This window comes from Eulemur rufifrons, chromosome 18, assembly GCF_041146395.1.
Source record: "Eulemur rufifrons isolate Redbay chromosome 18, OSU_ERuf_1, whole genome shotgun sequence".
Taxonomy (NCBI): Eukaryota; Metazoa; Chordata; class Mammalia; order Primates; family Lemuridae; genus Eulemur; species Eulemur rufifrons.
Window position 1 is genome coordinate 27,398,800 of NC_091000.1, and position 15,753 is coordinate 27,414,552.

Below are 15,753 nucleotides of genomic sequence, written 5' to 3' on the forward strand. Positions count from 1 at the left end.
ACTGGCCATAGAGAAGGAGCATGGTGGCGTCTGTCACCTGGACACTTATTCCAGCCCCTATAAATTCTTATTCCTTGGGAAAAAATAGACTTCAAATGAAAATGAAGGAATTATTTTTGTTTTCTTTAAATCTCTTTGGTTTTAATAGCATAAAGAAATGCTGCCCTGGTACCTGGCTAATAGAGAATAACATCATCCTTCTTCTCCCACCTAAAATAGATAGGACAGCTGGGGACAGTAATGGCTCAGAGAACACAGGGAAGGTTTGGCCATCAAGTGCTCTGGCGACATCAGTGTTAGTGTCCAGTGGATGCAGTAATGCCCAGGAAAGCAGGCGCAAGAGCGTGCGGCCAGCAGATACCAGGTGGTAGGTGAGCCCCCTCATTTACCAGCGTGCATAAGTCACATCATTAGAGACACTCAGAAATTAACGGGGGCTGGTTGATTTTTTCAAGGAGCTGGAGTATTTTATAGCAAGTAAGAGCAAGAGTTAATAAAATGCAAATTGTGTTTAAAAATAATGGTCTTTTGTACCTAAATAGATAGATAGGGCTACCAGAGTCACAGTTAATGAAAGGATTTGCACTGTGAATTTTCTTGCTGTTCTGACTTTGTAATAATCAGGACAGGCTAAACATTCGCTATATTAAAACCATGCATGTGTCCTCAGACCTAGTTCGTTCTCTAGGTTTGGTTTTATAAATGCTTGTGATAAACCAGGTGTGAAAAAAAAAAAAAAAGAAAGAAAGAATTTCCAGAAAACTGAGATTTTTAAAAGAGGAGCTCCTGATTGACGGCAACAATGATTTCAGTTTGGCTTTAGCTAAGTCAGAAAGGTTATCATTTAACGTTAGCACCGCGTCAGAACATTTCCTCCCCTCCAATAACACATGTTCAAAAAATGTCTCTTTGAACACTTGTAAGCTGTCATCTTCATTCAGGCAATGGAACTGGGTGTTAGAAAATCCTATAGAGAGATAAGTATTTCACCCACCTCAGTTTCACCCACCTTCGGTGAAGAGGAGTGATCCAAGTTAGAACCTCTTTGGTTGGCTTCCTTTGGAAAAACAAAATTCGCAGAAGAAAGGGCACATGAGCATCAAGAGGCTTCCAACAAACAAAACAGCTGCCAAGTTCAAAATCCCGTGCTTTCCCTGAGTCCCGTTGATTCTTAATTGTGGTTGGTAGTAAAAGCTGGGGCTGCATGCAGTGCATCCCCCGTCCAAGGTGGAAGGTGTATGACAACCTTATGTTCCTTGTCAGAATGCACCTGAGAGAAACAAGTAAAAAGGGTACCAAAGGGCAGAAATCCTGAGGCTAAATCACAGGTTTATATACCCAGGAAATCTTATCAGCCTAGTCAAATTCCTGCTGTGCTTCTGCATTCTATTTCGATTTCTCCGTGGCTTCGGCGGGACACCGCACTCTAAGCCTGGCCGCCTCGCGAAGTGTTGCTATTTAATAGCTGATGCATCCACCCAGCTGCAGCAACGGTTCCCCACAGAGGTTTCACGGGACTTTAATTTTTCAAAGCTTTGCAAAAATTCCTTAGTTTAACAGAAGTAACACACGGAGAGGAGATGTTTTATCAAGGTTGTTTTTAAGAGAGCTGTGACTAACTGGTGACTCATGCGGCCCTCCGAGTTCAATTACTTGAGAGCTTCGGTCTTGAGGACCCGATCCAGAACCTGAACTCGACAGCCCCCCCAGCAAATATCACTTCCTTTCCAGGTGACCACGTGTGTGGGCTTGTATTCAATCATGAAACAAACTTTCAAATAAAGTCCTTCATTTATATCTGAGACTTTACATTGTCAGACCCAATTTCTAATCTATAAGGAGATCCTTCTGCTCTGTCACTGCATGAATAAAGCACTCGGCGGAATTCACTCTGTCTCAGCTACTGAGCTGGGCTGTCACAGGTGGTCGCCGGTCAGTTATGCAGAGACCAGAAAGTGGAAAGTAGGGAAACCAGTTGCCTCAAGTCTGCTTTGAAGGCTGGCTGACTTTGAGGCAATGTTGAAGCAGGAGATTAAGGCAGACAAGTGTCACTGGAGGAGCTCATGCCTCCGCACACACCGTGACCTGGAGTGAAAGACGCAGAGGCAGAGGAAGGGGCTGGCAAACCCAGGTCCCTGCCCCAGAGCAGACACAGGCTCCCTGGCCCGTCAGCTTCTGGTGGGATTTGGCCCAGAAGAGGACGGCTAGAAGGTTGAAGGGAGAGAGGAGAGCATTGGAAGGTGTTTTTTTCCCTCAGCCCCTTGCAGTCGACTGCAAACCCCTACCAAGTGTTCCAAGTCCTGGCAAGACAGCCTGCGCTATGTTACCTTCTCCTTCCGGGGTCCAATAACTCTCCTTCTCCTGGTGTCCTGAGGCCCGAGGGTGGCAACTGCCCTCAGGCACTTCACCTTTGCTTGAAGTTTCCCTACACTCTTCCTGCACCTTTGTAACATGCCTCTTTATTAAACCAGCCTCAAATAATTCTTTCAGAAATGGCAGAAAGGAGGTGTTACATTTGTTCGAAGCCTCATATTATGCATGTAAGTACAATGAAGACGCCTCGGCCATATTTATATGCATGAAACGAACATATCTTTGGACACCAATATCTAACTCAACCATTCATTCTTTCCACCAATTTTACTGGCCAATTTCTATATGCTGAACCTAGACACTGCCCTAGGCACTCTGGTGAGCACAGTGAATTACCTGGGCAGCCTCACCCCTCCCACTTTGTAGGGGGAGTCGCCCGGCTTGCCATATATCTGACCTCCGTCCCCTCTTCTCTGTGCTCACGAGCCTTCGTGCCTGAGTTGACTGCACTTCATTTCTCTCCAGTCTGTCCTCCACGCTGCCACAGCACAGAGTTTTATGCACGGATGTGACCGTGGTGCGGCCCTATAGACAGGCCACTGCCCAGCTCCTGAGCTTGCTGTGTGGTCCTTGCCCACTTTCCCATCCTGTGCTCCCACCATCCCAAACCTCATTGTTCCTCCGCCCTGCCAGGCTCTTTCATGCCTCTGTGATTTTCACATTCTCTTCTAGCTGCCGGGAATGCTATTTCTCCCGCATCTTCCTAGAAAACTCCCAACTCAAGTAAGTTTCCAAAGCCTTCCAGGAGGACTAGCAAACAGAATTAAATGCTTCCTCCTGTGCGGTCCTAGAGCAGCGCTTGCACACCTCTGCCATGCCACTTGCAATGTTCTCCTGCAAAGCCAGTTCACTGGTTGTCTCTCCTGCTATGTTTGGATTGTGAGCAGGAGCCTTGTCACCTTCATTATGAAGCAGAATGATCCTCTGAAAGCTGCCCACGGCTATTTCTGCATTGTAGGTTGTGCAACAGAACTTATCTTTGGGGGAAAATTGTTTTGTTTTTTTTAATTTGGGAAAACTGCGGTGTGCTTTTTAATTTGCAAAGAAAATGCCCAAAGCTTGATATGAAAAGAGAGACTAAAACAATGAGCAGCCAAACAGGGTTCAAATCAAGCCCTTGGTGGCCTCGTGCACCTCTAAGGAGACATTATCTGGCTACTAAGGACGTGTTCTCTGCTCTTCCCTAGTGAGGAGGCTGCAGCCAGGGGAAGAGAGAGCGCGGATGGGGGAAGGTGGACCCCAGCAGCAAGAGGGCCACTGGCCAGTGCTAAGAGGGTGCCTTTGGAGCAGTGACAGCCAATACTCCACTTGTGCTTTTCTATGTTTTAAGTTTCTCACAATAACTTCTAATATATCACTGTGATCTGCTCACCCCGACCCCACGGTAGCAGCCTCGGGCAAATAAGGAAGAAAATATGTTTATGCTTCAGGCGAAGCAGAGCACAGACAGCAAGAGCAGCAGGGGTAGGCAAGGGAAGAGCCCAAGCCTGAGCAGCAGCAGAGGAAGCGGCGACACCGGCAGGCACCGGTGTACTCTTACGTGGTCCTGAGAAAGGGTGACTGCATCTCCTGCAGTTCACAGAACACAGGCACGTGCCACCGTATTTGGCTAAGGAAAGCGAGAGTTACTCCAGAAGGATGAAAACTTTCTCTGTGCCTAAGTTACGTTTGTCATTTTAGGCATTAGCATGGTTCTGGACACATCGAGCATGCCCTAAAAAGTATTTGGTAAGTGAATGAATGAATGAGTAATGAATAAAGGATTGGAAGTTTTGCTTCAGTGGGGTCTCAAGTATTTGTTCTTTCTAACAATCGCATCGTGTTTCTCTTTCCTCTTATTATTTTGTTCTTATAAGGCTCTAAGGAGCTGGAAAAGAGGCCAAAAGCAAAGAGAACAAGACCCTTTAGTGACCAGTCCAGGGTAATGACCTTGGCAAAACATGGGGAGAATGACTGGCTAATTAGTACAAGACAGCTAACCCAGAGCTTGTCTGGGTACCAACATGCTTGTCACCCTCAGCCCAAGGCCCCAGCCAGCCTCATCTCTGAGGCTATAGAAGTTGGGGCAGGTCATCGTTACTAAGGACAGCATCCAATTTAGTCCCGTTTTCCCCTTTCCTGGAGCACTAGAAAGATCCTGGGAGGCTGAAGTTTTAATTTCCTCTAGCCACTGGGACAACAAAGCAGAAAGCGGCACTACAGAAAGGATAGCAGACCCCTGGCCCAGGGAAGCGCTGTGTGTTCTGGAGGGTCAGGGAGGAGGAAGGCTGAGCTGTAAGGGCTTCCAGGCCGGAGGTTTTCAGGACCCTGAGGTCAGTAACTCGACATTTCTGAGTGTTTATTCAGGGCAAAGCTCTCAGCCCTCAGAGGCCTCACTGAGTCTCACAAAAAGATCCAAAAGACATTGGTGTTCCCAACTTTGACCTCCACACATTTTCTTCCTCTTTGGTGCACTTGTTTTCTGTGGAAGGCATTGGATTTTGTCCTACGATGCAGAAAAGTTTCACCCTTCTCAACAGTGGCTGAGAAGGTGAGGTCGCAGGAAACCCACGTGCGGAGAGAAAAGCCCAGGTGCACTTCCTGTTCAAAAGGAAAGGCCACTGACTTCGCTGCAACGTGCCGGGGGGGGGGGGGGGGGTGGGGGGGTGGAACACGCACGTGTACACGTGCCTGAGTTGCCGTGAACAGGCCCCAGGCATGCGAGAGTCAAGCAACAGGGCTCTTCCACCAAGGGGACATCTCAACTTGGCTGTTTACCATTTTAAGTGCGTCCCCAAAAGAATGTGAGAGCCAGAAAAGGCCAGGGCTGTGAGCTGTCTGCTACTGCTCGTGGCTCCAGGTCTTGAGGAGACACACGAATATTACAGAATGATGAAACAGGAGATAGATCAAGAGGGAAATGACAAATAAGCACAGTTTGACAATATGTTTAAACAACACTGTTTGTTGCCTTTCAATACAAAGGGCTGCCAAAAGTGAGAGGCTGTTGCCACACAACAGAGGCACTTAGGCAATCGAATCCCAGTCCTTCAATCACTTGGGACAATAATGTTAAAACACAGGAGAACGTTATTAGAAAAATGTTAGTTGTTGATTTGGAATTTGTTCCTGTTGTTCATACTAGTACTCTTTTTACTAGAAACACAAAAGCAAGGAACTTTACTTTCTAATATATCTAGAACTGTTCATCAGTAGGTTTCCAAGATATACGCCAGAAAAATATCAGATCCTAAGGTCAGCTATTCCTGGGCATAAAAAAAAAAAAAAAACCTCAAAGACAACAGACTGGCATCTATCTGACAACATAAGCAAAACCTTCGGTGGAAAATAAAGCTGATGCACCGCAGCAAATGTAAATTCATCCAAAAATCCAAAGTGGTTAAGAGTTCTGAGGTATCGTAGAAGACGGGAAGGAAGAAAGGGAGGGAGGCAGGGAATGACGAGCTCGGGTTTTAGAAATCTCCAGGCTGGGACTGGTTCCTGGACTCCCTGTGTATCGGCAGCAAAGCAACCGTCCGCACGATGCCACGCACCCTCTCCAAGCCCCAGAGTCTTCTCTGTGGCAAGGAGACCGTGATATCTACGAGAGATAAAGGTTTAAACCTAGCAAGAAGCAGTCACTCAGGAAATATGGGCTTCCTCCATAATGGCTTTGGATAAGCAACAATGGATTCTTTTCATAAGATCCTGGACTTCAATTCGTGGAGGCAGAGAGAGCAGTCGTGAGCAAGAAAACAGAAGTGAACTCATGAGTGAAAAGTGAGGCCAGAGGAAGGCAATCCTAAGGAATGGAAATTGTTCTCTGTCACTACAAAAACGTAATATATTTACTTCTGTGTTCTCACAGCAGGCAGAGCAAATGCAATGTGTTAAGAGCCCACTAAGGAGGCCCCTGCAACACGACGGGGTGGGGACGAGGCATCCATCTCTCCCCACCCAGGACAACATCTTAATAATAACCAACACGGTCGTGATATAAGTAAAGATTTAGACTCAGGACACTCACTCAGTCATCTGACTTTGGTTTAGGGTAGGGATTCCCAATATTTAGAAATATGACACTAACTCTTTTTGTAGTGTCAAAAATGTCATATACGCCCTACAAGATATGAGCTGCCCTTTTATCCTCTGTTGGTTGAAAAATCTGTAATCACAAAAACAGACTAAATTTGCATTTTTCTTAACCTCATAGTATCTGCCTATATTTGAAAAATAATGATGGCATTTGTATATAAGATATTATTTATCCCACCAATGGAGGATACAGTGCAAATACAGCTTTCTGGACACATTATCACAATATTGTAGACACACCTCCTCTTGGAGGTACAAAGCCCAAAGAGGAATAACCACTGGGCTGGGGCACTGAGTCTCTTGCTTTTTTATATAAATCTCCATCAAGGAAGCCAAAGGTGAAGGATGATTTGGTCAATTTTCAAGCAAAGTTTTAAAAATAAGAAAATGGAAAAAACATCCAAATACTGAGAGTAAATTTATTCCTAATGTTATTAATGAACCAAAGATTTTTTCTTAAGGCCAATGTTTAGGTTTATTCTCTGTCTTTTTTAAATGGAAGAACAAACACTCCACTATCTCTATGCTGAAGTACTAAAAGAAAATAGCAATGAAGAAGAATTAGCATTTTTACCAGGAATTGTTGGTACAATGATGAAGCCATACCCTGGAATCTCTCAAGAAATAATGCTGATTAATTCTTATTAATTATATCTGTTTAAAAAATGGAACTGTGTATTGTTGGGTGAAATTTACATTTGTCAAAACAGGAAGCCACTCATAAACTAGCCCAGTGAAAAGTCTTTAAAATCCAGTTGCTGAAAGGGAAAACACTCTAGACATTCATAAAATTATTCTGCATGATATGCTAAAAGTCTCAGGGAAAAAAACCAAAGCACCAGATTAAAGATCCCTTTGTACTGCCTGAATCTCTTGAAACATGACAAAAAATAATCCCCAGCAATATCTATCTCCAGTCATTGCAGCATCCCTCTTCCCCTAAAAATGAGACAAAAATGTCATCTTTATGAGACTCCCCCCGCCCCCCGCCCCCACCATGACCAGGTCGAAGGTTTCACAGCAAATGGTGTGTTTACACCACAGGCCAAAGAAAGAGAAATGCATCAACCCCGTCCCGTTGGCGTAGACTGGAGCATCTGCCTTCCACGTCTGGTTACGGAATATGTCAACAAATACGGCAGCGGAGAAGGCCCAGCAAAATCATTCATGAGGGACCTGTTTACATTTGTACTGTCAATTCTAATAGCTTTTTTATTGAATTAAATTCTTCTTCCCTCATTAGAATCATGATTGCCTGTCAGTGAGTATGACAGGTTTGAATTCCCACGGGGGTGTTAGACTTTCCATCTTGTCTATTGCCCAGGAGGGATCAAGGACAAGGCCCAGTTGAGAATTGTACATGTCAGTCCTTGGAACGGCAGCGTAAACACCTCTCTGCAAATAAGTCATTGTGCTGCACAATAGAGCAACTCAGAGAATTCTTGAGTTTCTGTCTCGCAGGCATATACCAGTCAGCAAGTCCTGACAACCAGGTTGACCTGCAGGCAACCCAACCTCAGCACGTAAACGTAGCACCTGCTGTTCTCTCAGCTCCTCTTGGAAACAACAACAAACCAGAGTGTCTGAAGGCTATCAAGGCTTGTAAATGCAAACGGCGATTTCGCCTGACATCCGGTTTGAGGTGAAGCTTATTTCTAAGAACACAGTTGAAAATGGAGAGAAAACGTGGCCAAGAAGGAGGGCAGACGATTCTCTCCTGGGGGAGGGGAGGGAAGGCTCTGAGGGATGGTCACAGGTATTGAACACATATTCTGCCACATTTAACAATTACAACTCAGTGAGGACCAATGCTTACGCTCATTTCATAAATGGGAGAAACTAAAGTTTGGAGAGTCATGGTCCCACACTCACACGGTATGTAAGTGGCCGGGCCAGGACCAAGACCTACATCTGTCTGACTGTCACCATGCCCCCCACTTCTGCCTCCCGCAGTGGCCCCGCGCAGGGGGCTGGCCCTCCAGGGACGTGGAACGTGGCAAAAGCTGGCAAGGCACCTTTGGGGACTCAGAAACGGCCCCTCTCCTAGGAGGAAAGATGGAACCCACAAACCATATTCCAAAGTAAAGAGATTTATGAACAAAAATATACTTCCCATCTGGACCATCCCTGAAATGGATGAGCAACTTCTAAAATTGGAGTTTGGTCTTTCTCTAGCAATTAAGTGGGTGTGGGGGGCATGGGGGGAGGAAGAGGACTTCACCACCCAGTAACTTAAGGTGGAAGAAAAATAAACCTCTCTTCCCTCTTTCCCTAATTTCCAATCAAGTATACAGAAGTTATTCCATAAAACTGTCTTTTGGCGGAATTTGCTACATCCTCTAAGCCCTACAATGCTCACATTTTACAGCTCTACCCCATTTCCAAACACTTCCCAACCTCGGTTTCTTTCAGAGATGTCACCTACTCTTGAGAGTCCGAATCTCTGGGGTCCCGGGCACAGGCAACCTGTATTCTTAACAAGCTCCCTCAGGAGACTCTGGAGCCCACCAAAGTGACAGTCTCCAAAAGAAAAAACAAGTTGAAGTTTTGCAGTTGGATGTCAATCAGTCATTTTCAGAGAAAATGGACAGGGACTGCATTTGGACAGGAGGTTAAGAGAGAGAATCTACTTTCTCATCACTGTTCCAATTCTTCTTCAAAAGACCTTAAATCAACTATATTGGAATAGCTGGAAAATATTCAGATATTAGAGGTAAATGATAACTCTAGAAAGAGCAGCTTATCAAGGTAGGGTTGGTTTGCTTGTTTGCTCACTCGCTTGCCTGTTTGCATGAAATCAGGAATTACCAGGTAGGTAGGGACGCAGCTTTGTCTGGTGAGCCACGACTGTCTGGTCATCTGCTGAAATGACTTGATCTCCAGCCATGTCCCTTTAATGAGGTAAAGCAGGAGAACAAGGTAGGTAAGTTCCCTTTTCCCACCTCTAGCCCCTTCTTTTCTCCAGCAAAGTCTCCTTTCTTGTTTCTGTTCTCTCTCATTCTTCATTCTCTGTATCCCAACTTTCCTGGGCAACAACCTGTGTGTGCTTTGTCTCTAGTCACTTGCTTCTGTTTTGATTTTCTTCCTTTCCCTCCAGCCTTCAGGACGCCTTCTGTTCTAACATCACTCCTTCCCTGCCACTCACAGGCTCACGGTTTGGTACCCAAGCTGTTTTCTGTTCCCTGGCAGCTAGCCTTGAATTCCATTCTGCCACAGGATTTAGCTCTAAGTCAGGCAGTAAATGGGCTCTTTACAAATCTAGCTTAATTTAAAGAACTCTCTCCGTGAGCTGCATTTCTGGGGACATTTTTCAAGGGTGTTAGCAATGAGGCTACAGGCACTCGCTTGTACAACAGCAGATTGGCCGCTGTTTCTGTCACTCTGAAAGTCCAACAATAAGGCTCAAATTAACTAGCAAGTGTAAACCACAGGAACCAAGGAATGATTTCACAGACTCATCTTTTTCTTCTCTCTATTCATATAATTTTAGCAACTAGGGCATGAAGTCTACGGGCCTGGTGTCAGCGTGCTGGTGACAGCAGGAGAATAATGAGTTGATGAGCTTGGGGACAGCGTGGATGTTGGAGGATGAAAGAAATTGGAAGTCATTGATTATGACCCCATAAGTCAATCTGAGTGACCGGGAGAATTGTGGTAGCTCAGTCATTATCTTTCATTCTTACCGTGATATTTCACGTCTTATCTCTTTTGTATTGTGTCAAGTTTGAACCAAAGATATTTGGCTCATTAGGACATTTTTAAGGGCTCATTTTAATAGACAAATTATCAACTGGTATTATACACACATTAAATCTCTGGACAACTTTGAAAATCTGTGCTAAATGGAGCTCTGGCTACCAGGCTTTGTGGCACTAAGAAGGCAGTCCCACCATGGCAGAAGTCCCTGAGGACACGACACTCACGTCTGGCCAAGGTATGCCCAACCAACTCATTTTATTTTGAGAGAATGAGTTTTTATTGGGATTAAGATCTTTCACCGCCTCAAGAAACAAGAAACCATAGCTGGGTAAGTAAAATTCCATTCTCCTGCCCCTTTTTGGATGCTAATAAGGAGTGACATGGCCAAGACGCAGTCACAGAGGGACATGGTGAGATGTGATGAAAAAGCAACATCAATGACGGAGGGACTGGGACGCGAATCAGCCGTTCTGAATGATAGTGCAATGGTCAGACCCACCAAAACAAAGAAAACAAAATCAGCATCTCCCCTGGGCATCGTGAGTGTGGTCTAGTCTCTCACTGCCCAACACAGTAGCTACCTGCCGTGGGTAACTATTTAATTTTAAATCAATTAAAATGAAAAATTCAATTCCTTAATCACACTGGCCACATTTTAAAGTGCCAATAGCCCCCTTTGGTCAGTGTCTACCACCTTGGACAGGGAAGTCACAGGACAGCTCTATCATCACAGAAAGTTCTATTGGACTGCACTGCTTTAGTGTTTTCTGATCTGATGACATGCTCTGACCTGTAGTTTCAATGGGCCGCCATTCTTGAGCCAAAAGAAAGCCTTAAAAAGCTGAATGAGAGGGGAAAAGAATCCACTACACATAGCAGGGAGCAGCCTACCAGGCTGGGAGAGACACAGGCAGTCTGGCAGCCTCCAACATAAGCGCTGCAAACTCCTCACCACGCAGCAGCCTGAGAGGATGCAGAGATGGGAGCATCTCCTTCCAAAATCGATATCTCTGCTCCCTCTGCCTGAGGGCTCAACTGGGAGCAGCAACTTGAGGAGCGATTCCACATATAAACTAAGTGGCGAGGGACGTCTGTCCCAGCACCAAGGCTTTGGAAGCCAACAGCACCAACATGATTAAATAATTGAACTGTCTCACCTTGCCCAGTCAAGCTGGATTCCAACGGGGATAATTAATCCTCATAGTGCCTGTTATTCCCTGCCCTGTGCATACTTCTGCTCCTGTCCAAAGTCAACTTTCCAACCCTGCCTGTTTCTTGCAAGAGAAGAGAAGGGAAGAAGAAAAAAATAGAAAGATCTCCTCATAGCGAGGCATTAATGGAAATGAACCATCAAGTCTAGTCTTTATGAAACTCCCCCCAAATGGCAGCGTTAACACTGTATGTATACAACTTTATATGCAAATTTCAGAGAAACAAAAATGTTGGTAGTTTATAGTTGTTCTTGGAGGCTAAATTTTAGAACTTTCTTTCATGAAACTCACTCATCGTAATTCCACAAGCCCAGGAACAAAACAGACGATGACTGAGACAAGGAAGGAAGGCAAGTAAATGTACCCAGCCCTGCCTCGGTCCCCAAGTTAATCACTGCTCAAAATCAAAGCCACGGTGGGGGACAGAGGGCTGATCACGATATATGTGTGTAAATTCATTCATTTACGCAACAAACATTTATCGGCCACCCTGTATGCCAGGCACTGTTCTAGGAGTTTGGGACACATCTATGAACAAACAGATGTGATCCCTGGACTGGTGGGAATTACGTTCCTAAAGCTCATGTTTGGATTTGGTTTTGATCTCCCACATTTTATTCATTAAAAATATAAGTCAACTTTAAAGATGCAAAATTTTGGCATATGTTTATTTTGTATCACTTTCTATAAAATGGTGGCTGACTCCTATAAAAGTGTGTTTGTGAGGATGATAAAAATAACTGCAATCCCCAGGAACTTCTGAAATCATGCACATTGGGAACCTGGTTTCACACCAAGAAGGAGAGGAGAGAGCTTCCGGGCCACGCTCTACACACGTCCACCGCGCTCCGCAAAATGACCAGCAACACGAAGGTGCAGCCCAGCTGTCGGGTCTGTCTCTGCCTTGAAAGAAGTAGGTATAGGAGAGTATTTCCTTGGCAGCAAGATAAGACAGTGAGATGAGACGGGAGAGGCAAACAAAAAGTGGGAAAAATGAAAAATAAGCTTCCTGCATTATCCACCACCCCTAAGCATGTATTAATGGACCGATAAAGTATGCCCCGGAGAGTCTTAATACTACAATATTAAACTCTGTGTACCAAGAAAAGCAAAGATGGCAGATTATAACAAAGAGAGTTTGGGTTCTGTGTTGTTGGTTTTCTGGTTCTTGCTAATGTTCTGGTTTTTAGCTTTGCTCACTTAGATGTTATTTTCCTTTAAAGGGCTGCTTGCTACAGAGGCTGTTTTCCAACCAAAGTGCAATGCTGCCCCCTGGTGATAGAATAATGCAACAGCACCTTAGAATTCGAGCATCTCTCCTCGGCAAACTTCCTTCCCTCCAGTTCTGCCTAGATATAATTTTGCTATCTTTTCATCCTTCAAAGTGCAAATATTTCATCCTTAAAAATGCTATGCACAGATGTAATTTCTGGCTCACTTATTTCACACACTAATCAACGTAGCATTTTATCCTAAAATATGAACGGTGTGCTGATTACAAAACAAGCAATGGTGGTGAGTGAATTTCTCCCTCTTTTGCTTATAAATTAAGCGATCTCCCCAGAGAACACCCAGAAATCAGGCTTATTTCTTATAACCTTTAGAATCCTGATTGGAATTCTCACTGGAAAGACATTTACTGAGAACTCAAGCTCAAGGAAATCAATGCCTGAGTCTGACAGACATTCCACTCCCAGACAAATGTATTTGATTTCAGATCATCCTTCAATCTTCGTACTGGGAGTAAGCCTAAGACCAAAAGCTCTGAAAATAACAATGCAGGTGATACACTGCACTATCAGAAGCCTCCTTCCTGAATTGCATGAAAACACAACTGCTAGCTTAGAGAAAATTATATCATAGGAAAGCACGTGGGGAGGGGTTGGCAGAGAGTTAATCAGGACATGGTTAGCTAAGAAGTCCAGACATATGATCCAATTTTCCTCACACTGTGATCCCAACCACCTGCAGCAGGATAACCCGGGAATTTGTTAAAAATGCAAATTTGGGGACCCCACCCAGATCTATTGAATTCAGAACTCTGGGTATAGAACCTAGAAGTTTGCATTTTACCAAGCTCCTCGGGTACCTTTGTGCACACCAAACGTTGAGAACCATTGAGTAATATTTAATAAAATTTTTAATTTCCATTAAGGAGATTTTCCTATTCAGGAATTCTCAAACATTATAAACCTACAGAATAACAAAAATTAAACACATCAACTAATACTTTTCCTTGATTCACTACAAAATTAAAAGGACATCATCTGACAGTGTGAGGCACTCCCCAACCCATAAACAACGATAACAGCCAACCAAAATCATGCCTATCACTTGGTAATTTGCTGATGATAATGTTTAATTGTACTTGTTACCCTAAAGCTATTCCTTCAAAAAGCTTCATCCATAGGTAGCATGAAATGATTCATTAAGCAGAAACTTTCACGAAGTCGGAGGATAAGACAGACTTAAGATTACTACACAGGTTTCTTCCCTCTTAGAGAAGGACCTGGCAAAAATGAACCAAAAAAGAAAAAAAGCAGAGAAAAAAGGGAAAGAAGGAAAGAAAGAGGGAGGAAAGAGAGGGAGGGGAGAGAGGGGAAGAAGGAAAGGAAAAAGACAAAAATAAATCCAAGCAACTAACACCTCCCTGTTTTTCAATCTTCTAAACTGCAGAGCCGTTCTTGGTCCTGCCTCTTCCTTCCCTCCCCCTCCTGGGCTATCGCTCTCTGCCTCTCTCTGTCATCATTTTATAGCTCCTTGTCATCGGGTCCCGTTCCAGGCCGTGGTGAGAATGGAGTGTGCGCTGGTCTTGCCAAGCTCAGGCTGAGGTGCCAGCACAGCCAGCTGTCTCCACACAGGCTAAAGTAATTGAGCGGGTTCCAGTACCAACAGGTTGTATTTCATTGTTCCCCCTTTATTGTCTGACTGAGCCGTAGGAGGACAGAGCAAGGGCTGGAGAAAGGCTTGTGTTTGCTTGAAGGAACCGGCATGAGGCCGAAAGAGGATCTGCCTGCTCTGTCTGACCATCCGCTCAGCTGTCCCTCAGCCACCAGCAGAAAGAGCAAAAGCAGCAGATCCTGCAAGTTTCACGACCTGTGCTCGGGGAGGGGACTGCCTCATCCTCACCAGGCTGGGCCAACCTCGAACTCTCCCACCTACACAGCAGGGGGAGCAGGCTTCAGGGAAAAATCTAGAAATGCCCCAACACTCAAGCTGATGACCAAGAGCAACTGTGCAGGGGACGGTCTGAAAGCACAAATGACAGTAGGAAAAGAGGGAGGGATGCGTGGACCATGTCAGGGCTGTTTGTTCTGGGAGAGAGATCGAACATTATAGAGCATCCTTTAGTTTAATATGGAATTTCAATACATCTCCGAGAGTGGGCTCTAAGTCACCACTGCCCACTGACAGCAACAAGGGGCTTAGGCAAGAATTTACCTCTGAGCTTGGCCCTTGGTATTTATGTCTGGCTGCAAAGAGAAGCAAATTGCAACTTTAATGATAAAATAGCTTAGAAGGGGGGGGGGTTAATGAATTACAATAAATATAAATTAATCCAAGTGTGCTCCCAAAGGTAGGATTTGAATTTTCCTAAATCAGCTAATATCTTAGTCAATTCTCCTCCATTTGTACCTGGCCCACATCACATCCTAAAATCCATACCACCTTATATCTCTCCTTAATTGCTCCATGTGGGTAACTTGCATCTAAAACAAGGTCTCTTTGCCACTTGACCTTTAAAAGAAGACCAGAAGGTAAACTTTTCATTCTGCAAAACTTCCATACTTCCATACACATGAAATAAATCACAAAGAATACAGTGGAACAGGAATTCAATTAATGTTTTTGCCATTTCCAAGCCTGTATGGAACTGAAAACAACTGTTTCAAGGAAAAAACAAAAATCATCCAAAAGTATATTAGTATTTGCTTATTTATAAAAACTGATTTTCTAGCCTACTTTTACCTTTTATTCCTGTGGTAGGCAGAATAATTCCCCCCACCCCAAAGATGTCTACATCCTAATCCCTGGAACCTGTGACTATGTCACCGTACATGGCATAAAGGACTTTGCAAATGCGATTAAGTTAAGGGCTTTGAGATGGGAACATGATCCTGGTTATCCATGTGAGTTCGATGTGAGTTCAAGGGCCTTTCTAAGATGAAGGTAAGAGAATCTGTCAGGGAGAAGAGGTTGGGATTGGAGCAGAGGAAGTGATGACGCAGTTGCTGGCTTTAAGGATAAAAGGGCCCTCCACCCAAGCAATCTGGGCGGCCAACCAGAACAGGAGAAAGGCGGGGACACAGTCTGCCCTGGAGCCTCCAGAAGGAATGCAGCCCTGTGACACCTTCATTGGAGCCTCCTAAATTCCATGTTGGATGTCAGACCTCCA

The 15,753-nt window shown here is 44.6% G+C and overlaps 1 non-coding gene across 1 annotated transcript; it reads left to right on the forward strand.

Moving 5' to 3' along the window:
* The first annotated feature begins 585 nt into the window (after positions 1–585).
* On the forward strand, positions 586–717 carry LOC138399241 (small nucleolar RNA SNORA72). The gene has a single exon (XR_011236131.1). It is a non-coding gene; the product is annotated as a small nucleolar RNA SNORA72 (small nucleolar RNA).
* The last annotated feature ends 15,036 nt before the right edge of the window (positions 718–15,753 follow it).